At 40.8% G+C, this 24,613-nt stretch overlaps 1 long non-coding RNA gene across 1 annotated transcript in view; it reads left to right on the top strand.

Annotated features, from left to right (window-relative positions):
• LOC123328032 overlaps positions 1-24,613 on the top strand; it is a 128,829-nt gene that overhangs the window by 78,998 nt on the left and 25,218 nt on the right. Inside the window, exon 3 of the long non-coding RNA XR_006542753.2 lies at positions 22,771-22,926. This is a non-coding gene — a long non-coding RNA (uncharacterized LOC123328032). The remainder of the gene's footprint in view (positions 1-22,770; positions 22,927-24,613) is intronic.

The raw sequence follows: 24,613 nt of genomic DNA on the forward strand, positions 1-24,613 counted from the left end.
TCACCTGGGAAGTTTGAAAAAAATACCTATGCCTGGGTTCACACCCAGAAACTGTTTAATCAGTTTGCTGGTGGTGTGCAACACTGATTTAGATAAACCTGAAAAACTGGATTTAGTAGGGACTGCTATGTGTGCCACCAAAAATATTGGGAGCTCTGCCAACTGGAACAGAAATTGTCTGCAAACAGGTATAATAATATATGCCATTTTCTCTCTCACCTCAGCTGCTGTATCACTTGAGAAGTTTGGTGGAGGGAATGTTGAGGCTTGGTGGGGTAGAGTTGGGAGCATTTCAGGTGACCTTGGGCAGCTTGGATTTCCAGCTGCTTGCACATTGGTTTGAACTATTACCGAGGCAGACACTGGGTAGTCAAGCTCAATTCATTACCTAAGTCTAAATTATAGGTGGGTGACAGCACTTTGTGTCTATTCAGGTACCCATCCTATTTCCAACTTTAAAGGACCAGGAGTGAGCATAAGATCTAAATTTGCCAAATTGAAAGGGATTTCTATTTCTTCTCTACCTCCTATGACCAATATTAGCAAGCAAACATATAACTTCTGGTAGCAAACAATGCTATCTTGAAACCCTGAAGGGAATCAGACTGAGGAGGAAGTTATACCCAGGAAGGCAGAGTGGAGAGATGGAAAGAACCTGTTTGACGACATCATTGAGTGGCTGACCTGGGTGCCTGGGACTTACTCTGTTTGGGGGCCTATTTACATTGCTTTCAGTAGTGAAAAGTAAAAGTGAAAGTCGCTCAGTCATGTCCGATTCTTTGTGACCCCAAGACTACACAGTCCATGGAATTCTCCAGGCCAGAATACTGGAGTGGGTAGCCTTTCCCTTCTCCAGAGGATCTTCCCAACCCAGGGATCATACCCATATCTTCCACATAGAAGGTGGATTCTTTACCAGCTGAACAACAAGGGAAGCCCAAGAATACTGGAGTGGGTAGCCTATCCCTTTTCCAGTGGATCTTTGCAACCCAGGAATCGAACTGGGGTCTCCTGCATTGCAGGCGGATTCTTTACCAACTGAGCTATCAGGGAAGCCTGATAAATGCGTAAATTACTTTGAGTAAATTATGCATAATTAGTGAATTATTTCAAATGTGACAGAAAGAAGCGAGCATTCCAGTTAGAATTAGGAATCCCACTATGACATTAACTCAAAGATCTTAGACCAAGGGAAACCTCCCTGAACCTCAGTTTCCTCTTTTTGTAAAGCTAGGGATATGAACATGATCTAAGATTCTTTCAACACTATCAGTGTATGCTTAAGAATTTTATTTGTTTCTCAGTTCTTTCTGATAAATTATTTTCTTACATTTTTAAAATATATCTTCTGTTTGTAACCTAGCAATTTAAAATTTCTGTGGATAGTTAGTCTCAAGTGAAATTTCCATACATCTTCATTGAATTTTTTGGTTTTGGGGTATAAGTGTCAGTCTAGTCTTTGGTTTCTATTTTGGCTTTACTTTCTGTCTTGGACTTGTTTTTTTTTTTTTTCCTACAGTAGTCTTTTGTCTGGCTATGAAATGGTGTTATACATGGAGACAAGATTATATATGTTTATATGTGTTCACATGGAACTCCTCAATCAATGAGTGACATGTTCAGAAAAAAATTATCTAACAGAAAATGATGGAGATACAGGCAGAGTGCCAGGGATTTTGCTCACTTTGAGTCCTGAATTATTGACTCTAATTGTCCTTCAATGCCTATCTGTGTATATACCAATATCCAAAGAGATTTATTATTAATATCTTGAGCTTTACAGAAACTTTTATCTTTCAATAAATTTTTTTTAAAAAAATTGAAGTATAGTTGATTTACAGTGTTGTATTTTGGGTATGCAGCAAAGTGATTCAATTATATATCTATGTCTATATCTGTCTATGTACTTTCTCAGATCCTTTTCCATTAAGGGTTATTATAAGATAATGAATACAGTTTGCTGTGCTATGCAGTAGATCCTTTAATTTATCTATTTTATATATTGTTGTGTGTATCTTTTATCTCAAACTCCTAATTTATCCTTCCCCTGACTCTTTCCTTTCTGTAATCATAAATATGTTTTCTTTGTCTGTGAGTCTGTTTCTGTTTTGTAAATAAGTTCATTTGTATCTTTAACATGCCACATATAAGCATTATCATATAATACTTGTCTTTGACTTACTTCATTTAGTATGATAATCTCTAGGTCCATCCATGTTGCTGCCAATTGCATTATTTCATTCTTTTTTATGACTAATATTCCATTGTATATATGTACCACAAATCCTTTTGAGCTTACATTCTGAAATGAAAATTGTGTAACATTTACTGTATGTACACACCTACGGAACAAAATTTGAGGGTGTACTGTGTGTCTTGATGTCAGTCTTTAATTTTTTCTCCTGAAAACTGAGGTTCCTTAGCCCTCATGCTCATGGCATCAAATTCACAGCTCATCTGGTCTCTACCTTTTCCTGTTTCCCACATTGCTCTTGTCCTGATGACTCGATTGCTGCTGCTTCTTTCCTCCTGTCCTTCCTCTGCTCCCCTTCTTTCAACAGTTAGTGAGTACCTGTTATGTGCCATGTGCTGTGCTAGGAATATGTAAAACTGCTCCCTGTCTAAGGGGGGAAAACAAACACAAAAACAAACGATTAAAAAGAATGTAATGATTTCCATATAGAGGCAGGGGGAAAACTGCCTCTTTGGTAAGGTACAGTTTGTCAAGAAATGACATGGTAATGAATTTTTGAACCAAGTAAAGATTTATACTGTGATCTTTAGCATATAAAAGGCATATCTACCATGTGTGTGGTAAAAACTTAGTATATATGAGACTGACTATAATATACTAGGGCCATCTTCCATTTCATCCATAGCCTTGTGAAACTGTAGGGTGTGATTCTGTGGGATCTGAGAGCATAACTGAAGTCTCCAGCAAGGCACATGGGAAGGTGACTTGGTTGTGGTTACACGTGGGCACTGTGCTTTAGTCCCTGTGTGGATCTTGTTTATAAGGTCTTTAGAAAGAACTTCTTTTCTAACATTATCAACTTGCCTCTCTCTCACCCTCTACAAACATCTCACAAACCACCAAAGAAGTAGCCTTGATTGTAGAGCAAAATCTATCTTCTTATGCCAGTCTAGGGAAAAACAGAAACTTTTTACAAAAGTTTTTCTCAGGGTAAATTCTTCTGCAGAGCAGTTAATGGCTCTTGTATTGACAACTCTTACTCACTTGTAAGCATATGGTCTTTATGGTAGGGCTGCCCAGTAATTTAAATATTGCCCAACACAGAGTCTAATCATGTAGCAGATGCACAGATGGTGCTGGAATGAACACACTGGTGGACCCTGAAGTTAACTTTCCTGATTTTCTGTTGCATTTTAATGTTTTGTGACTTACTGACAATGAATTTGATTAGAGTGGAAATCTGCTAGGTAGTTTTCAAATTACGTGAGCTATGGGTCTGGTAACTTCAGAGTGAGTGTGTTGTCTTGTTAGTTTTGGTTTTAAAAGCTTGTCTTTGAGTAATACTTTAGAAAATTTAAAACCTTCCCATGCCAGTTAATTGAATACCAAGAGTACTCAGCTGACACTGTATCAAGAGACTTAGACAATAAGGACATTTATTTAGACCATTACAGTGAAATGTAAATAAATGCAAGTATTATTCTCCCCAAACAAAGATCATTGTGTCTAGGATTTTGGTATTTTTATTACAGTTTTAGATTTTAATAACTAGTTGTGTGGGCAAACACAGGTAATCTATCTGGCCTCGTGTTTTTCATCTGTAAAATAAGAATTGCACTAAATTAGAGTCTTTTCCTGGACTTCCCAATGCTAAAGAATCTGCCTTCCAGTGTAGGAGATGCAGGAGTGATCCCTGGGTTGGGAAGATCCCCTGGAGGAAGGCATGGTACCCAACTCCAGTATTCTTGCCTGGAAAATCCCATGGACAGAGGAGCCTGGTGGGCTACAGTCCATAACATCACAGAGTCAGATACAACTTAGTGACTGAGTTTGCAGGCACACAGAGTGCTTTCCTGCCAAAAAGTTTGAAAGTAGTCTTTAAATAAAATTGCAGGGGAAAAGAAATAATATATAAGTTATACAACTGGAACTGTAGTTGAAGCAGGAATATCCAAGAATCTGGAACTCAGAAATGCAGATGCAAACTTACTAAGAAGCAGAGACAGCTTCCAGTGAGTGAGTGAGGACCCTGGTTTCTTTGTACTAATGATACAACAGCAGTGTAAACTTATGTGATGTGTGGGAGGGTGAAGCTCCTTATCTAGAATGGCAGATCAGGGAACTGTGTGTACAGGTGTGCTGCCTGGGCAGTAATGGCAAAATCCATCTGTGCTTGTTCCAAACTGAGTTTTTAGATGAGTCATTTAGTCTTCAGCATTCTGTCACCTTCAAACTATGAAATTCTGTCTCCAATCCTCCCAAGTACTGGAAGACACAATGAAAACACCATCCTCTGAGTTAATCATCTATTCCTCAAGTGGTGACAGCCTTGAAAAAACTCTCTCACTGTCAGAAACCAGCATAGAGCAGTTTTAAGCAAAGCCTCCAAAGTAATCCTGTTTGTGGGTGTTTTCATTAAACACTTGTTGTGACTTTCTTGATGTGGAGATGATTTTTCTACCTGACTAGGGAAGTACTCATCTCTTCAGCACTTATTTAATATCTACCCTATGGCAGGCATGTGCTCAGTGCAAGAGATAAAAGCTAACTCTTCATCTTCAGGAAGTTAAGGTATAATATGGGAGACTGCCACACAAACCAATTCCCATGCGCTATGGTGAGCCCGTCTGAGGTCTGAACAGGGTGCTGTGGGGAAGATGGACAAGTAACCAACTCAGTCGAGCAGAGGAAGGCATCTCGGAGGAGATGATGCCAGAATAAGCTGGGAAGAAAGCTAAGAGGAGGAAGAAAAGTGTTTCAGGCAGAGGACACAGTAAATGGGGAAGCATTGAGGCAAGAACAGTGATAAGGGTTGAAGATCTCAAGAATCTTGTGGCGGCTAGAGAACTGACCAATATGCATAGGCTGGAAACAGCTAGAGAGGTGGGCAGAGCCCCCATCCCATGCTATGATCCAGGACTGAACTTTGATTTGAAGGCTGTGGAGAATCTCTGATGGAGTGAAAATAGGGAAACAACAAAATGTAGATTCATCAGGAATATTAGGAGGCTCATTCCGTCAACAATATAGATGATTAATGGTAGTAGGATAATGGGGAGAGAGTGAGAAGGCATGAACTTGGAGGGTAGGGGTTCATTTACAAGACAGGTTCAGGGAAGAAGTGATCAACATCAGGTGAAAGCCCATAGCTTTTAATTATTCTTGAATCATCCTTTCATTTCTCAGTAAACCTTACTTGGTCACGGTGTGTGTGTGTATATATATATATACACACACACATGCATGTATGTGTGTGTTTCTGTGTATTTTTTAATGTTCCATTGGGTTCTGTTTGCTAATATTACATTAGGGATTTTTGGAATTAGCAGGATACTCTGATTTCTTCTTATTTCTTTTCTATGCTTTGAAAGATTGGACATAATATCATGTTATTTGTTTCTTGAAGATTTGAAGCAAATGTGTTTGGGGGGATTTGTCGTGGTCTCAGAAGGAAAATTACAAATCTGTGATCATGAAAGAAATTAAGAATGCTCTTGGAATTCCCTGGTGGTCCAGTGATTAGAATTCTGTGCTTTCACTGCAGGGCCCTTGGGTTCAATCTCTTGTTGGGAAACTAAGATCCCACATGCTGTGTGTTGTGGCAAGAAAAAAAAGAAAGGAAAAATACTCTCGATTCTGATAATTTATAGCTGCTTAGAAACTATCCATTTCATCTAGAAATTCAATATTATTTTTACAGAGTTTCACAAAAGTACTCATGTGAAAGTGAAAGTCGCTCAGTCCTGTCCAACTCTTTGTGACCCCATGGACTATACAGTCCATGGAATTCTCAAGGCCAGGATACTGGGGTGGGTTGCCATTCCCTTCTCCAGGGGATCTTCCCAATGCTGGAATTGAACTGGGATCTCCTGCATTGTGAGCGGATTCTTTACCAGCTGAGCTTACTAGGGAAGCCCATCACAAAAGTACTCATATCTTTGGCATATGAGTCGTCATTTCATTGTTGATTTCTCCCCATCCTCAGCTTCATTGTTGATTGTTTGTGTTTGTGCTTTCTCCTTTTTTATTTTTTGTTTATAGTAACTGCTGGTTTATCTCTATTACTTTCCCCCCTAAAAATCACCTTTTGGTGTGATTAATTCTTTCTTCTGTTTTATAATCTATCAATTTCTACTTTTTATTGGAAATAATTTGTTTCTGCTGCTTTCCTTACATTTTATTCTTTTTAAAGTATTGAGTTGAAGTCTTGTCTAGTGATATAAGTGCATAGACATTTATGTTTTCACTTGTGCATAGCTTTCAGTGTTTATATTGAGTTTTATTAATGTTTTTCAATGTTTTTAATGTTTTTCAATGCTATAATTTGCTAGATATTCTGAGACAGTGGAGTCAGAGAAATTATGATCATTACGGTCAAAGAATGAGTTATAACATCTCAGATGGGGGTTTTATTAATTAATAATTTCTACTTTACATTATAACCAGAGATCTTGTTCATTACTACTATTCCTGTTTGTTTTGTGATGCTTTTCTGGTGCCTACAATATGATCAACTTTTGTAAACTTTTTAACAAGTATTTAAGAACAGGTTTATTCGGTATCACAGCTGAAGTTATAAAAATGTTAATGTAATGAATTAGGCTCCAGATCCTTTATATCCTCACTCTTTTCGAGTATTTGACTTGTTTGGGGCTGAGAGAAACAAATGGAAATCCTCTTCTGTTTAGAAGAATTCATTAAATTTCCTGGTTTTGAAAGATTTGTGTCCTCTTTTAATTGTTGGAATGTAAAATAGAATAGTGGTTATTTCTTCATTGTAGATTGAAGTATCATAATAAAATACCCTTTTGTCTTGCTTAATGCTTATTGCCTAGAAGTCTGGTAAAGACATGACAAATACAAAAAAAAAAAAGAAAAATCCAAATTACTTGTAATTTTACTTTTTATATTTATATCATTTTACTTTTAATATTTCTAATTATTAAATACAATTGGAGAATCTTTGAAGGATTTATAGTATTTCACACACATGTATAACGTATGTTACATATGTAACTCATTTCAATCCTGTTATGTTTTTCTCTTTCTGGTGCTCTTGTTGTTTCCCACCTCATACTATATGGTTATATCCTTTTTATTTTAGTTCTGTTGTTCTCCTACTTTTGATAATTTATAATCTGGATTTTATTTCTTCTGGTGCTACTTTTATGACCATGAATGCTTTTTAAAAGCTAGCTCTATTGATTCCTTGCTATGAGATATTAGGAAATTCATGTCCTTGTCCATCTCTACACCACCCCTGTATCACTGTCTTGAATTTTTAATTTCTTTATTTTCATGATTTTTTTAAATTTTATTTTATTTTTAAACTTTACATAACTGTATTAGTTTTGCCAAATATCAAAATGAATCCACCACAGGTATACATGTGTTCCCCATCCTGAACCCTCCTCCGTCCTCCCTCCCCATTCCATCCCTCTGGGTCATCCCAGTGCACCAGCCCCAAGCATCCAGTATCGTGCATCGAACCTGGACTGGCAACTCGTTTCATACATGATATTTTACATGTTTCAATGCCATTCTCCCAAATCTTCCCACCCTCTCCCTCTCTCACAGAGTCCATAAGACTGTTCTATACATCAGTGTCTCTTTTGACAGCAGATATTAAATGTTATAGACTTCTGGTGGCTTCAGTGTTCAGCACCAATTCTTAAATACCACAGCTTCCCCATTTCTGGTTCCTTATTGTGGTCCATCTTTTGGCTGGCTGGGGTTCCTTCTCTATCATTTTTCCCCATAAGGGTCTGCTGCTGCTGCTGCTACTAAGTCACTTCAGTCGTGTCCGACTCTGTGTGACCCCATAGACGGCAGCCCACCAAGCTCCCCCGTCCCTGGGATTCTCCAGGCAAGAACACTGGAGTGGGTTGCCATTTCCTTCTCCAATGCATGAAAGTGAAAAGTAAAAGTGAAGTCGCTTAGTCGTGTCCGACCATCAGCAACCCCATGGACTGCAGCCTTCTGGGCTCCTCCATCCATGGGATTTTCTAGGCAAGAGTACCGGAGTGGGGTGCCATTGCCTTCTCCACCATAACGGTCTATAGTTGTTATATTCTGACTCATTGCATAGTTGCAAATGCATGACTAATGTTTGTATTCATGATTGATAACTAATTGGCTTGAAATTATTGAAGCCATGGTTATTTCTCCCCAGTACTCTCTAAACATTGCTCTGGCATTGAATATTTTGTGGATGAATTATGCTAGTCCAGGATTTTTATTATGATTTTATTTACATATACATATATAACGTATATATTATTGTACATATATAACACATATTCTGTTTTCATTATTGCTCCCTTCCCCAAAGAACCTTTAATATCACATATATTTTATACTTATTTATATACAAGAGCCCTCTGGAGGGCCACAAACTTATGTAAGACTTTTTCACCCCTCCTTTCTCAAGAACCAATTCTTGTGCCCTTGGGAATGACATCATCTCTATTAAGTATATATGTGCTAACCTGGTCTCCCATATCCTCTTGTAAATAACTTAATTTTTTTCAATGTGCATAGTATTTTTTCTTCAGTTTTTCTTGGGACACAGTGTGATCTTTGCTACTGCAGATTTAGGGCTTTCTTTTTTCTCTGCCAATCTTTATTATATTTTTGAAAAATTTCTTGTGTTCGTTTGTTCCATTCCTTTGTTGAAAAATATCAGTTATATCTGCATCAGCTATCTCCTTCCATATTTCACATCTCTGATCTCCTAGCATCTTTTTATTTTCTATTTTATTGCACAGTTGTCTTAAAAAGTTCAAGCCATAGCATTTCAGCTATATGTTTTTGCTGCTTTTAATGCTTTTCATTTTTAGAGTGGTTTATTATATTCTCTTTCTGATGTTATCCCCCCTTTCCTAATATGTGCATTTTCTGACTTTCTTTTGCCTCTTTTATTCCTTTCTTCTTTTTGATATTTCACAGCATCTTTGCAACCATCATCCCTCAGATTTGGGACTAATCTGCCTCTTCTCATCTCCTAATAGGCAGGTCATCAGTCAGAAGATCCGTGTGAATTCATGGACTCCTCTGTAGCTTGTAGGTCTTTTGTTTGGTGATTTTGTACTTTTCTTGCTTAGTTGGGTATAATAAGCAGGTGCATATCTGCTTACTCTTTCTGATCTGTCTTCAACCTTGCCTGACCTCTAGCTGTTTTCAACACTGTAGTCCTATCTAGAGGGAGTGAAGACAGAAACAGTTCTTCTTCAGCCCTTGTCCTTCTGTTTCTCAGTGTGCCAGTGTGTAACGAGCCCTCAGGATGGTCTGCTTGGCCTTGGCATGTTCTCATACTTGTCCTTCCAGGTAAAGCTGTGTCCTTCATGTCCCTCTCACTTAATTTCAGAGAAATCTCTCTTCTTTTTCTTTTTTTTAAATTGAAGTATAGTTGATGTACAATATTATGTTAGATGCAAGTGTACAATGTAGTGATCCACCATTTTTATAGATTATACTCTGTTTAATGTTATTACAAAACAATGGCTATATTCCCTGGTCTGTACAATGTATCTTTGTTGCTTATCTCTTTAATACATAGTTGTTTGTATCTCTTCATCCCCTATTCCTATCTTGCCGGTTCTTTCCCTCTCCCTGCTGGTAACTACTAGTTTCTTTTCTTTATCTGTGAATCTGTTTTGTTATATTCACTTATATGTGGAATTGTGTAGTTTCCACATATGTGAGAGCATGCAATATTTGTCTTTCTCTGATTTATTTCACTAAGCATAATATCCTCTAAGTCCATCCATGTTGTTGCAAATGGCAGACTTTCATATTTTTCCTATAGGTGAGTAATATTCCATTGCATTAATCATTGTTGTTTAGTCACTCAGTCATGTCTGACTCTTTTGTGACTCCATGGACTGTAGCACGCCAGGCTTCCCTGTCCTGCACTATCTCCCAGAGTTTGCTCAAACTCATGTCCATTGAGTCGGTGATGCCATCCAATCATCTCATCCTCTGTTGTCCCCTTCTCCTCCCACCTTCAATCTTTCCCAGCATCAGGGTCTTTTCCAATGCGTTGGCTCTTCGCATCAGGTGGCCAAAGTATTTGGAGCTTCAGTTTCAGCATCAGTCCTTCCAATGAATATTCAGGATTTATTTCCTTTAGGATTGACTGGTTTGATCTCCTTGCAGTTCAGAGGACTCTCAGGAGTCTTCTCCAGCACCACAGTTCGAAGGTATCAATTCCTCAGTGCTCAGCCTTTTTTATTGTCCAGTTCTCACATGACTAGGGGAAAAAGCATAGCTTTGACTATATGGACATTTGTAGGCAAAGTAATGTCTCTGCTTTTTAATACACTGTCTAGGTTTGTCATAGCTTTTCTTCCAAGGGTCAAGTCTCTTTTAATTTCATGGCTGCAGTCACCATCCACAGTCATTTTGGAGCCCAAGAAAATAAAGTGTGTCACTGTTTCCATTGTTTCCCCATCTATGTGCTGCAAAGTGATGGGACCAGATGCTATGATCTTTGTCTTTTGAATGTTGAGTTTTAAGCCAGCTCTGCTGGAGCTGAGCTCCATCATTTCCAGCTGAATTCTAGCGGAGGTGATGGCACTGCATGTACACACCACACCTTTTTTATCTGTTCATCTGTTGATGAACACTTAGGTTGCTTCCTTATCTTGGCAATTGTAAATATGAGCAATTGCTTCTATGAACATTGGAGGGCTTGCATCTTTTTGAAAATAGTGTTTTATTTTCTTCAAATATTTGCTCAGGAGTGGAGTTGCTAAATCATGTGGTAGTTCTATTTTTAGGTTTTTGAGGAACCTCCATAGTGTCTGTACCACTTTACATTCCCACCAACAGTGTACGAGTGTTTCATTTTCTCCACATCCTTGCCAACATTTGTTATTTGTGTTCTTCTTGGTGATACCATTCTGATAGGTGTGAGGTGATATGTCATTGTGGTTTTTACAGAGTAATCTTCACTCTTATCAAGACCTAGGAGGAGTCAGTTTTTGCTACCGGTAGTTTAGGTCCAAAATTTGCTGTATTTTGACAATATTCTTGACTATGATTTAGGGTTTTAGCCATTTCTTATTTTCATTTTAGGTGGAATTTTCTTTAGTTTTTATCCTCTTTATATCTGTGGCTTTCTGGGAAGGAAGAAGAGTAAACATAGCCTTATCTCCCTTCCTAAACTCATGATTATACACTTCTCCAAATAGATACAGTTCACACTCCCTGTCCAGAGTTGTGACTAAGATCAGGAAATAGGCCACTAGTTATAAAACATGTCAAGCTTTTATAGTCAATATTTTGTAATAACTATAAATGGGGTATAACCCTTAAAAGTTATGAATCATTATATTGTATACCTGAAACTTATAAAATATTACACATCAACTGTTCTTCAACAAAAATATTTAAACACAGGTAAAGCACTCTTAGTAATGTATTTGAGATAGTTACAATGAAAATGTTACACTACTAATGAAAAATAGAATTTGAAGTAAAAGGGTGAGAAATAAGGGTGAAGAGGCACAGAGAAAGAGCTAGGAGATTTCTGCCATGTTCCTGTGACAGGGTGGCTGTGGCAAATCAACATTGAAATTAACTCTAAGCTTCTTGGAATCCAGCACTGGGGAGGATCATCACAATGGCTGATTCACTTTATTTTACTTTATTGGAATATAGTTTAATTCACTTTTAATAGCTTGTAAGAGGGAAGCATATTATCCAATGGCCATCAACCATTTTCCTGGCTGAAAAAAATTCATAGAAACAATTTGTTCAATGGATGTCTGTTGTTTACTGTATTACTACATATCCCTTACATGTTTTAAACAGCACAGAGGTAGGTTATGCTCCTGTTTGGAGGAAAGGAGCTAGGGAGACACATTCCGCTGATTACCAACAGTGAGGGTCAAAATTGAATCTGCCTTATGCATGAGCTTACTGGTTCTGGATCTTCTTACTGTACTTACACCTAGACCTGCATTCTTGCCACTATTGATTCCCGAGGCCTTGTTAATTCTACTGAATTTTTTCTCCTGGTTCCCAAACTTTCTACTTGCTCCCGATAATGAAAACCTCTTAGCTTTACCTCTGCCTGGTATTTCCTGGGCCCTTGGCTTGAGCCGTTTGCTTCAAATACTGGTGTCTGATGTCATGTCTGAGTCTCCTTACATAGAAGCTCAGAGGGTCAGGTCAGCCCTTCAGCAAATGGTGGAAATAATCATGGTTGATAGTGGCTGCTGGAGAAGAGTGCTGAGATGTGCTGTGCAGACCCCCTATCAGAAGTGCAGGATCATCCCCGCAGCCACTGGGAGTGCTGATGGAGGCAAGACCTCAGCTCCCAGTCTCCTGCTGTCTTGGCTGAAGGTGATGCCCCTTCCCAGCCTGGCTACATGCAATGACTGGTCTTCATGGGGATATGAAAGCCTGGACCTTTTCCCCTGCAGGATTCAGACCTCCCTACAGGGTGGGCAGAGACCTTTACTGAAACTAGATTGCAGCCAACTTCTCCCTCCATTTCAATCTGGCTTTCTTTCCTTTTCTTCCCCAAGTACACTCACTAACAACCCTCCTGCCCACCAGTCCCCATCAAGGAGTCTACTTCCTGTGCAGTGCAAAAGGGAACACCTTCTTAAACCAGCTCAGGGTGATCCATTGCATCATCACGATCACATGCCATAGTATTAACTAATAGGAACTTGTAGAACCAGGAAGGAAACACAGGACAGTAAAAAGGGGTTGAAATTCTAGGGGGGAAGAGGGTGGATTAAAGGGGTGGGAAAGAAGTGAAAGAGGAAAAGCAAGCATACTGGTGTGGTTATATTTCTTCTCAAGGTACAAGTTTGGGGAAGTTAGACATTGAAGGAACATCTGAAAACCACTCCAAATTCTCCCAACACAGTACCACCTAAACAAGGAACGCTGCAAACATCCGTAAGACTCCTAATCTTGAAATTGTAAAATGCTTCTCCACCCTTCCCATTTGATTCTTACAATAGATTCTTACAAAGTGGTGCCACCTTCATCTCATGGAAGGGGACAAGTGAACTCTTCAGAGAGCTTAGGTGACATGTCCCAGGCTACCCAGCAGAGCCCAGGGCAGCAGGGCCCAAGGCCAGTGCTTCTGCCATGTCCATTTCCTGTGAAATGGTGGGGCTCAGATGGCTAACACAGGCTTCCCTGGTGGCTCAGATGATAAAGAATCTGCCTGCAATGTGGGAGACCCAGGTTCGATTTCAGGGTTGGGAAGATCCCCTGGGGAAGGGAATGGCAACTCACATTAGTATTCTTGCCTGGATAGTCCCATAGACAGAGGAGCCTGGCAGGCTATAGTCCATGGAGTTGCAAAGAGTCGGACATCACTGAAATGACTTAACAGACAGCCAACAGCTGGCATTTACTCATGCAAACTAATATCTTTAAAGTTGCCCATCTTTGGAGTTATTTACACATGTTGAATAAAACACTCTGGGGTGTCTGGCCTGCATGAGGGAACTGCAAAAATAATGGTAAATAAGTTAGAGTCAGTGAGAGAAACTCCGATCCTCTCAGCAGGCGCCTTCTACTCTCCACAGGTGTAAATACTACTCCACAAACCCCTTTAGTGTGTGGAGTTAGAGGCCTATTTATTTTTACAGTTAAAAAAATAAAGACTTTCTGAAATCTTGCTTGGGGTCTCAGAGCTTCCTGCTATGCCTCTGGGCACCTTAGTGTTGGTGTATAAATGCACAGAGCTTATTCCCTGAAGTTTCCATGGGGTCAGCATGAGGTTTATTATTTTTTTATGTGAGTTGAAGCAGCAATGAGTAGATTAGAACCAGTTCCTGGAAGACCATCTCATAGAGAGTTGTGGCTTAGCTCTTAAGGGACTCTGTGCTATGAGTCTTGCTACTGAACAGTTTGAAACAAAATAGATCAAGGAGCTGGAGGAAGTCTCCCCCTGTCTTTGCCCCGGCTCCCCATCCCTGCTCATTCTGGTCTGTGCCAGAACACCCTCGCCGCCTGCACTTGCCATGCTCTGGCTGGTGGTGGACTCCTGAGGTGCGGGCATAGTCCTTGTTCCCTTTGTGACTCCCTTGAGCCCTATGGTTGAATGGATGATTGTTTTTGCATACATAATTAAATAAGCAAATCTCTAAGAATACCAATAGGAGAAAAAATGAGGGTGTTTCTCCTCCCTCCCTTCCTGAAAAGCCCCCTACCCATGCACCAGATGGGCTGGGTAGCTATGCCTCCCCCTCTAAGCCTGATTCAGCAGTGGCTTTTATAAAGCTTTTCTGGTATGTGAGATGTTTCCCTAAAACAAAGCAGTAACCAATGATCTTTTCTTTCTTTTTAAAGTCTCCATTTTATTCTGGTATTTTCTTTCTAATGAGAGGTAGCGGAATCATTCATCCCATACTTTACCTGTGGAAGAATGCTCTGGGGTATAGGAATGCTTTGTGGAAGGCAGAAGGAAAAGTGGATTAAATACAGTTCATCTGTGCTGGCATATATTTCTCTGTGGGGAATTCTTTTTTAAATATGACTAATGCAAAATGAAGTTGTGGGTGATGGTTGGGGAAAATCAGTCAAGAGCCAGTGACTTTATCTAGTTTTGTTTTCAAAAGAACACAAAAAATTTTTACTTGCATATTTTAAAATTAAGAACAGGACAAAATACTGTTCTATCCAACTGAGTAATTATAGTTACAATTTTAAAGAGAAAGTAGGGTAGTGTTGGAGGCAAAGTGTTGGAGGAGACACGCAGGGTGAGGAATCATGTATGTTTTAGAGATTACAGTTAAGATGGTCAGGATTATGCTGCAGTGTACTAGGTAAGGGTATTTAAAATATTTTTATTGAAATATAGTTGATTTACAATGTGTTAGTTTCAGGTGTACAGCAAAGTGATTCTGTTATGTATATATATACATATATATATATATATATATTCTTTTTTAGTTTCTTTTCCTAAAGATATTTAGTTCCCTCTGCTATACAATAAGTCCTTGTTGGTTATCTATTTTATATATTGTGGTGTGTATATTTTAATTATTATTAACTGGGAGCCCCTAGTAGCTCAGCTGGTAAAGAATCTGCCTGCAGTGCAGGAGACCCCGGTTCGATTCCTGGGTTGGGAATATCCACTGGAGAAGGGATGGTCTACCCACTCTAGTATTCTGGCCTGGAGAATTCCATGGACTGTATAGTGCATGGGGTTGCAAAGAGTCGGGCATGACCGAGCGACTTTCACACACAACTGGGAGCAAGGCCTCCAGAGTCTGGTACAAAGTGAAGTGAAGATCAGGTCAGGGGCACACTCCATTCTCGCTCACCCCTGCTGTCTATGTGTCATTTAAGTCTCAGCTGTGGCCAAAGACCAAGTTCTGAATTTTCATAAACAACACCAGTCCATTTTCCTGAGGGCTGTCCCTTTCTTAGGGATGGTCATCTTTTTGCCCAAGTTTGCCTTATTAAGAGGAAGGCTGAGGAGCAGGAACCGGCATCTTTATAACCAGTCAGATCAACCGAGTCAAACTTTATCGTCAAAGGTGTGACAGATATTTCTTCTGGATCTTTCCGTCATTGCATTTGCACAGAAGCTAACTTCCACAGAACACAACATTTAATCCTCTTACCACATGCCGTTCCGTTGGTGTACTGTGCAGTGTTTTGCATCAGACAGCTCCTGTGTGAGTGTGATTGTGTGTTGATTCTTTGAGTCTGATGGGAATGGTTTCAAAAAATGATTTCAGACTTAAGATAACCTGGGACAAAAAGCAGCAAAATAAACCTTCAAAAATATCCTCAGAAGATAAGAAGGAAAACTTCAGTAGACCTAGATATGTGCTCCTTCTGGTTGTTGTTGTTTAGTTGCTCAGTCATGTCCAATTCTTTTGCAACCCTTGGACCATAGCCTGCCAGGCTCCTCTGTCCATAGGATTCTCCAGGCACAAATAACTGGAGTGGGTTTCCATGTCCTCCTCCAGTGGATCTTTCCAGCCCAGGGATTGAACCCTCATCTCCTATGTCTCCTGCATTGGCAGGCAAATTCTTTACCAACTGAGTCATCAGAGAAGCCTGTGTCCCCCTTTAGAGAAGGACGTCTGCTCCCTTGTGGGCAGTGTGTTCAGCAAAAGGGCCTCTGGCTGTCTGCTGCTTTGGGATCTGCCTCAGCTACAGAGAGCTGCTCAGCAAGGCTGCTGCACCTCCTGGGACAGCCTGCAGTTGAGTGAGGTGGAGGGACAAAACCTTGCTATGTCAGTCCACCAGATAACTCATATTGGCAACACATACTCCTGAACCTCCTGCCAGCTTTCTGGAGACTTTGTTGGGTCTGCTTTGCAGTTCAACTGTTTCTGCTTCCATAGCTTTCCTATCATAGGTGTTGACTCTTAACAGATACTCTGTGTCCCAAACTCCATCTATAAGTCAGCTTTTGGAGAACCCACTTTGTGATATTGTAGTTGATGCCTATTCCTGAGAAAGCTGGCAGTGAGACTGGGATTTGCTGATACTGCCTGGCACTGAACACTCCATTACTTGTAGAAGGTGAAGCATAATGTGCAGTTCAGTGTGAAAACTTGTGTCAGTGGTAAATTGGGATGATGTCCAAGTGAAAGTGTGTTGAATGCATTGGCAAGTGTTTGAGATCCATGGAGGAAGTGGCTCTATGGGCAGTAGCATTAGGTGGCTATGGCTACTTGCCAGCCACAGCACAGTAAGATAACTAACACTTGAGGGCAAGCAAAAGCAGAGCTTGGCTTAGGGCTGAGAAATTCACAGGCCAAACCCAGGATTTAGAAGTCAGAATGGTTAACCTTCAAAGGAAATTAAACACTCAATAAGGCAGCCATATTATGCTAAGGTGAGGGCCCAGGTTATGAAAATATAGACTGAGACACAGATATAGACTTTATGGATGTCCTGGAAGATTTTTTTTCTCCCCAGACTCTCAGCATTCCTCAGTAAGAACTACCCTTCCCCCCACCCTCTCCATGCTGAAACTGAGAGCAGAGGCTTCTAGCCTAAAGGCTGCCTGTCCCCACCTCTGGGTCTGCCCCACCTCCCCCCCCTGGCTCCTAGGCCTCCTGTAGGGTTAAGACACAGTATAATCCAGCCAGGGGCTGCAGCCTAATCCTGCTGCCTCACCCTTTTTCTCAAAGGTGTCGATTCCAGACCCCTCATCATCTTCTCAAGGAGGACTGCTTCTGGAGAACATGTCCTGTGAAAGGTAGAGTAGCTTGAGGCAGGCACAAGATCATTTTTAAATGTCAGTGTGAAAAACTGGGGAGTGCAGCACAGGAGAGCACATGGATTACATTCTGGCAAGATCTAATTCTGGGAGGATTGCTTTTAGGCAGGACCGCTTTGCCATCACCCTATCTGCTCCTTGCATCCCGCTTGACCCCCCACCCCCAACAGCCAAGTGTTCTCTTCCCAACATGTAAGGTCTTGTTCTTCTCAGTGCCCCCACCATAGTGTGCATCTTCCTGTATACCCGGATCTCTTGCTTTAGTTTCCTCTCCATATCAGAATTTATCTTTTTTTTTTTTTTTTGATGTGGACCATTCTTAAAATCTTCATTGAATTTGTTACAACACTGCTTCTGTTTTATGGTTTGGTTTTTTGGCCACAAAAGACATGTGGGATCTTAACTCTTGATCAGGGATGGAACCCACACCACGTGTATTGGAAGGCAAAGTCTTAACCACTGGACCACCCAAGGAAATCCCCCCAAATTTATCTCTAATGTATAATACATATAAGCATTAACTATGGACAATATATTAACATGTTTCTTCCACAAAATGTTATTCTTTAATAATACAGCCAATCAGAATTCTTTTTTTTTTTAAATTTTATTTTATTTTTAAACTTTACATAATTGTATTAGTTTTGCCAAATATCAAAATGAATCCGCCACAGGTATACATGTGTTCCCCTTCCTGAACCCTCCTCCCTCCTCCCTCCCCATTCCATCCCTCTGGGTCGTCCCAGTGCACCAGCCCCAAGCATCCAGTATCGTGCATTGAACCTGGACTGGCAACTCGTTTCATACATGATATTTTACATGTTTCAATGCCAAAACCTACTTAGCAGTGTCATTGTTCCACCTGCCTCCAACCTTGTCATTTGTAAAAGCATTCATCACACTGTCCCTGGAGCAAGTGTAAATTGATTGTATTTGCCTTGCCTTCTTGGCCTGTCTCTATGACTTCCAGGAGCCTCAGTTTTAAATAATAAGGATGATAATAGCTGTCTTTTACTAAGGACTTAGGGGGCTTCCCAGGTGGTGCTAGTGGAAAAGAACCTGCCTGCCAATGCAGGGGATGTAAAGAGATGTGGGTTTGATCCCCGGGTCAGGAAGATCCCCCGGAGGAAGAAATGGAAACCCACTCTAGTTTTCTTGCCTGGACAGAGGAGCCTGGTGGGCTCCAGCCCATGGGGTTGCAAAGAGTTAGACATTACTGAAGTGATTTAGGACACAGTGTCTGCCAGGTACTGTACTAACATTCTTTGTGGGTTAGCTCAGTAGCTCCTCGCCAAATTCCTATGAGGCAGGTAAACTGTAAATTCCATTTTATAGCCTTGATTCAGGTGTAAGCCCAAAATTTGAGATCTTGCTCCCCTAACCACTGTACCACATTGCCCAAATCTTTTCTGTGGCTTGTAGAGGCCCTATATAACATGGCCACAGCTTATCTCTCTAGCCTTATTCCATCTCTGACCATTTCCCTACCTGAACTCACTGGGCTCTGTGATGCCTCCAGACCTTTCTCCCTGATATTTTCTAGAACTCCTCACCATGGATCCTATATATCCTGCTGCTCTCTCCTCACTTAGACTTTATTCATCCTTCCAGAATCCATCTAGACGTTGCTTCCAGTGTCAGCTCCTCTCACTATTCTCCAAACATCAAACATGGTTGGTGGCGGGGTTGGGGGGGGTGGTGTTCCATGTATCTATCCTTATTGTGACACCTGCTTGTCATCCTCACTGGCCCGCAGGTTCCTTGAGGGAGGGCACATCTTCCTCACTGCCAGTTCTGATAGAACCTGCCACAGAGTAGATACTCGAAAACAGTACTTGTGGTATAAATGAATGAATGAACCCCAAAGGAAATACATGAGGTAGGAATTTTATGGTGGTGGTGTAGTTGTGTGATGGTTAATTTTATGTGTCAACCTGACTGGGCTGAGTGATGCCCAGGTAGCTAGTAAAACTTTTGCGGGTTATGTGTCTGGGAGGGTTTTTCTGCAAGAGATTACCATTTGAACCAGTAGGCTTGAGTAGACCACTCTTACCAGTGTGAATGGGCATCATCTGATCTGTTGAAGTCCTGATAGAAGAAAGATGAATTTGCTCTTCACTTAAGCAGGGACATTCATTCTCTCGTGCCCTTGGACATCAGTACTTCTGGTTCTTGGGTCTTAAGACTTGGACTGGGACTTACACCATTATTTACCTCCTCCACCTTCCCACCCCATTCCCAAGCTTGTGGACAGCAAATCATGAGACTTCTTGGCCTTTGCAGTTACATGCATCAATTTATATACATCACACATATATATAGAGTATAAATAGCGCTTCCCTGGTGGCTCAGATGGTAAAGAATCTGCCTATAATGCAGGAGACCCAGGTTCGATCCCTGGGTCAGAAAGATCCCCTAGAGAAGGGAATGGCTACCCACTCCACTATTTTTGCCTGGAGAATTTGGTAGCCAGAGCAGCCTGGTGGGCTCTAGTCCATGGAATCGCAAAGAGTCGGACACTACTGAGAGACTAACACTTTCATTTTTCTTTCATTGTATATTATATATGTGTGTGCTAAGTCATTTCAGTTGTGTCTGAAATCATGATACTGGGAAAAATTGAGGGCAAGAGGAAAAGGGGGCGACAGAGAATGAGGTAGTTGGATGGCATCACTGACTCAATGGACATGAGTTTGAGCAAACTCAGGGAGATGGTGAAAGACAGAGAAGCCTGGCATGCTTCTGGGGTCACTAAGAGTTGGACACAACTTAGCTACTGAACAACAACAAATATATATGTGTTGTTATATATATATATATATACACACACACACACACATACTATATATAATATGTATATATGTATATATAACAATATATTACAATATACAACATATAATATACAACATGCTGCTGCTGCTACTGCTAAGTCACTTCAGTCATGTCTGACTCTGTGTGACCCCAGAGATGACAGCCCATCAGGCTCCCCCGTCCCTGGGATTCTCCAGGCAAGAACACTTGAGTGGGTTGCCATTTCCTTCCCCAATGCATGAAAGTGAAAAGTGAAAGTGAAGTCGCTCAGTCACGTCCGACTCTTAGCGACCCCATGGACTGCAGCCTACCAGGCTCCTCCGTCCATGGGATTTTCTAGGCAAGAGGACTGGAGTAGGGTGCCATTGCCTTCTCCATATACAACATACAATATATTATAATATATATATTGTATATATATATATATACACAATATACATATATATATTACTATATATATATACAATATAGTGTGTGTGTGTGTGTGTATATATATATATATATATATACACACACAATAAATTTTTCTTTTTTTGGATAGCCTTGTGATAATGTAACAAAACAGTGAAAAAAGAAAAATAGGGGTCTGTGTACTGAGCTCCAGCTGTCTTGACCCCACAGTTCACCTATGGACTTTCTTGTGTTTGGTGTTAAATTTTGGATCCAAGTCAGGTCCAGAGTCTGTTGTGCCATTTTGTTCCTGACCACATGTGCCACCCAGGAGGATGTGAGCTGGCAGTGTTCCAAGCCAGAAGAAGCCTGACAATTGCTTGTTGAAAGAAAATTGTTACCAGCTCTCTAGATATTTGCAGCCTGACAAATAAACTGTCTTCCTCAAAGAGTTTAGACACACATAACTAAACACTGAATACCCAGATGGCCCATCACAAATGAAAAGGTGGTAAATAAGAAAAGCCCAGTGTAATCAATGTTTCTGTCTTCTAAAGTACATGGAGAAAAATCCCAATCAATATTTGAGATAGTTCTTTTAAAACTAGGAAATGCTCAGAATGAAAGACTATTCCATGCATAGAAAAAGATTTGAGGAAGCCTGTATTCTAATTCAAAATGTTCCCATTTTTGCAATTCATGAGATTTCCTCTGTAGCAAACGAAGAAAACTATTGTATATAAATTTTGACAGCTCTGGATAAAACTGAGTAAATGCTAGAAAAACTTTTCAGTGTTTATTCCCCTACAAAACAATAAAGGAAAATAATAGCTAAAAGGCAGCAAGCAGAAAGCAGACCTTGGTTTGGAGGACATATGCATTTTTTTCAGCTAAAAAGAAATTGCCTCAATTAATTGCTCTTAGAAATAAGACATAATGATAATGTAAAAATAAAGATTGCTGGAAAGTATGGATATTTATTTTAAGCCAGCTTGGTTAAAATGCCTTTAACGTGCAATACAATTTGTTGACTTAATATTTACCACACTAAGAAGTCAGATCTCTTCATGATCTCCTTTTTCCCTTAGAAAAGGGAGATTTTCTCTTTCCTGGTTGGGCTTCAGTGATTCAGAATTATTGGTCAAATATTTATCGAGAGCTCGTGATTTGACTGTTGCTGGTCCACTGTTTAGACCTTAATTTTGACCATGTCTCTGTTGTTTTCTCATGTGTGAAAGTGAAAGATGCTCAGTCGTGTTCAACTCTTTGCGACCCCATGGACTGTAGCCTGCCAGGTTCCTCTGTCCATGGAATTCTCCAGGCAAGAATATTGGAGTGGATTGCCATGCCCTCCTTCAGGGGATCTTCCCAACCCAGGAATCAAACTGGAGTCTCCTGCATTGTAGGCAGTCTTTACTAGCTGAGCTACCAGGGAAGCTTCTCGTGTGTAGAGAGTGGTTTCTACTGGTCTTGAGCAAGCTAAAAGCACATTTTCCCCATGGATCTTGTCTCTATCTGTTTATGTTAACTCTGATGTTCTCATGATGTGTATAGTGCGCCACTCTCTTAGGCCTCCAAACCCTCCCACCCACATCTTCACCCTCCCCAGTTTAGCACCCAGGCCTCTAGATGCATCTGCCCAGGCTGAATGGGAACTCAGGGCACAAGGCAGAGGACCCGCCTTGCACTGTTGCTCTTTGCTATTCATGAGATTTCCTCTGTAGCAAACGAAGAAAACTATTGTATATAAATTTTGACAGCTCTGGATAAAACTGAGTAAATGCTAGTTAAGCACTTAAGCACTCTGCGTGTGCTCTGGGCACTCTTCAGGTGTTGGAGAGATGGAGAGTAATGTGTAAGCAGGTAAATAACCAGGAAGATTTCAGAGACAATGAGTGCTCAGGAGAAGTGGGGCTTTCCTTTTTATTGGGAGGGTGGGTTGAATGTCAAGAAAGAGAATGGTCTACAAAGATATGAGGCAGACAACTGGAGACACAGAAATAAGCAACTGTAAATGTGGTAAGGTGGAAACAAAAAATCCAGCCTGATAGGGTCACAGTGAGCCAGGACTAGTGCCTTCTAGAAGGAGCTGGAGATGAAGTTATAGAGGTAAATCCATTGCTATTTGGTGAATTGCTCCCATTTTCTCCTCTAGGTCCGCTCTTCACTCCACTCTGTGTCCTGGGGTGACTTTCCTCTGCTCTCTGCCCTGTGGCTGGATCCAGCCAATGATGAGTCCTAGCAGATGGGAAAGGAGGGGCCTGGGTATTTAACTGGAAGTCTCAGCTCCACACAGCCTTTCTGTCTTCAGGTAATCAGCCTTCCTTTCAGGCCTGGGGTGCTAACAGTGCCCTGCAGTGACTAGCTCTGAGGATTCCACCCTACCCTAAAGCTTCACAACAACCTGCCCACACTTTTGAGTAGCATATATACAACTTTTTCCCAGTTTAAAAATGTCTTCTGTTTCTTATGTAACTCTGAATCAGATAGCCATTCAAACTGTGGCAAAGAGTGTGGATCTCATATGCTATGGAAAGCTATTTGAGATTTTAACTTAAATCGAGTTTGTTGAGGTATAATTCATATATAATAAAATTCACTGCTTTTAGATGTATAGATTTATGAATTTTGATAAAACCCTATGGTCATATTAGGGCTTCCCATGTGGCTCAGTGGTAAGAAATCTGCCTGCCAATGCAGGAGACATAGGTTCAAGCCTTGGGTCAGGAAGATCCCCTAGACTAGGAAATATTAACTCCACTATTCTTGCCTAGGAGATCCCATGGAGAGAGAAGCCTGGCAGGCTATGTCTGCTGCTGCTGCTGCTGCTAAGTCACTTCAGTCATGTCCGACTCTGTGAAACCCCATAGACGGCAGCCCAATGCAAGAACTCCATTGCAGGAAAGTGAAAAGTGAAAGTGAAGTCATTCAGTCGTGCCGACTCTTAGCGACCCCATGGACTGTAGCCCACCAGGCTCCTCCATCCATGGGATTTTCCAGGCAAGAGTACTGGAGTGGGGTGCCATTGTCTTCTCCGGGTTCACGAAAGAGTCAGTCATGACTTAGTGACTAAACAGCAACAACAAATGGCCGTGTTATCCCCACCATAATCAACATGCAGAACAACTAATCATTTGGGAGTTTTAAATGAGAGGGTTCCATGATCTCCCCTGCCCCGCCCCCCAGTTTTTCAAACCTTACTCAAACTTGAAGAAAGGTCAGAGGAAGGCAAGAATAGATACAAAGAGGCTGGTAGCTACCATGGGGTCGCAAAGAGTCAGACACGACTAAATGACTTTCACTTTCACTTTTACATAGTATAGGCACTGTGCTAGACAACCAGGGTGTAATAATGAATGATCCTCTGTTCTGAGAAAGATGATAGTCTAGTGGGAAAAATTAACAAGGAACCAGAACATTATAATTCAGTGTGATAGCTTGTTCCAAGACGCTGAAGTATGGGTTACTATGGGTATAACTGGGAAGGACACATAGGAGATTAATAATGTACAAATTCCACCTTCCCATGACCTTTCTGAACTAACCAATACCTTTGCCCTGGGTTGAGAGTCTCCATCAGAGGTCTGATTCCATCAGCACCAGTATTTGTGGCCAGAGGGGAGCATAGTTTTTGAATTCTCTAAATCCCAATAGTTTTCAGGTATGAATGCTCTCCTTCAAAGTATAGAGCAGAAACAGAAAAAGAGTAATGCATCAATACCAGATAACTTGTGTTAGTGCCACTTAACATTTTCCACATCACAGTCCGCACAGCACAGTCTGCTAAGACAGAGGCTGCCCACTGCTGCGAGAGGACAACAGGGAGTCTTAACACACAGTTCCCACCCAAGCTGAGGAATGTCAAGATTTTGGCTCTCCTACAAGCTGAGAGCTGCTAACATTGTCTCCCTCCTAATTGGAAAATTGTCATAGGAGAATGAAAAAAGCCATAGAATTTGGAGCCAGGAAATCTGGTTTAAGTCTTATCACAGTTTGGA

Source organism: Bubalus bubalis, chromosome 11 (assembly GCF_019923935.1).
Source record: "Bubalus bubalis isolate 160015118507 breed Murrah chromosome 11, NDDB_SH_1, whole genome shotgun sequence".
NCBI lineage: Eukaryota > Metazoa > Chordata > Mammalia > Artiodactyla > Bovidae > Bubalus > Bubalus bubalis.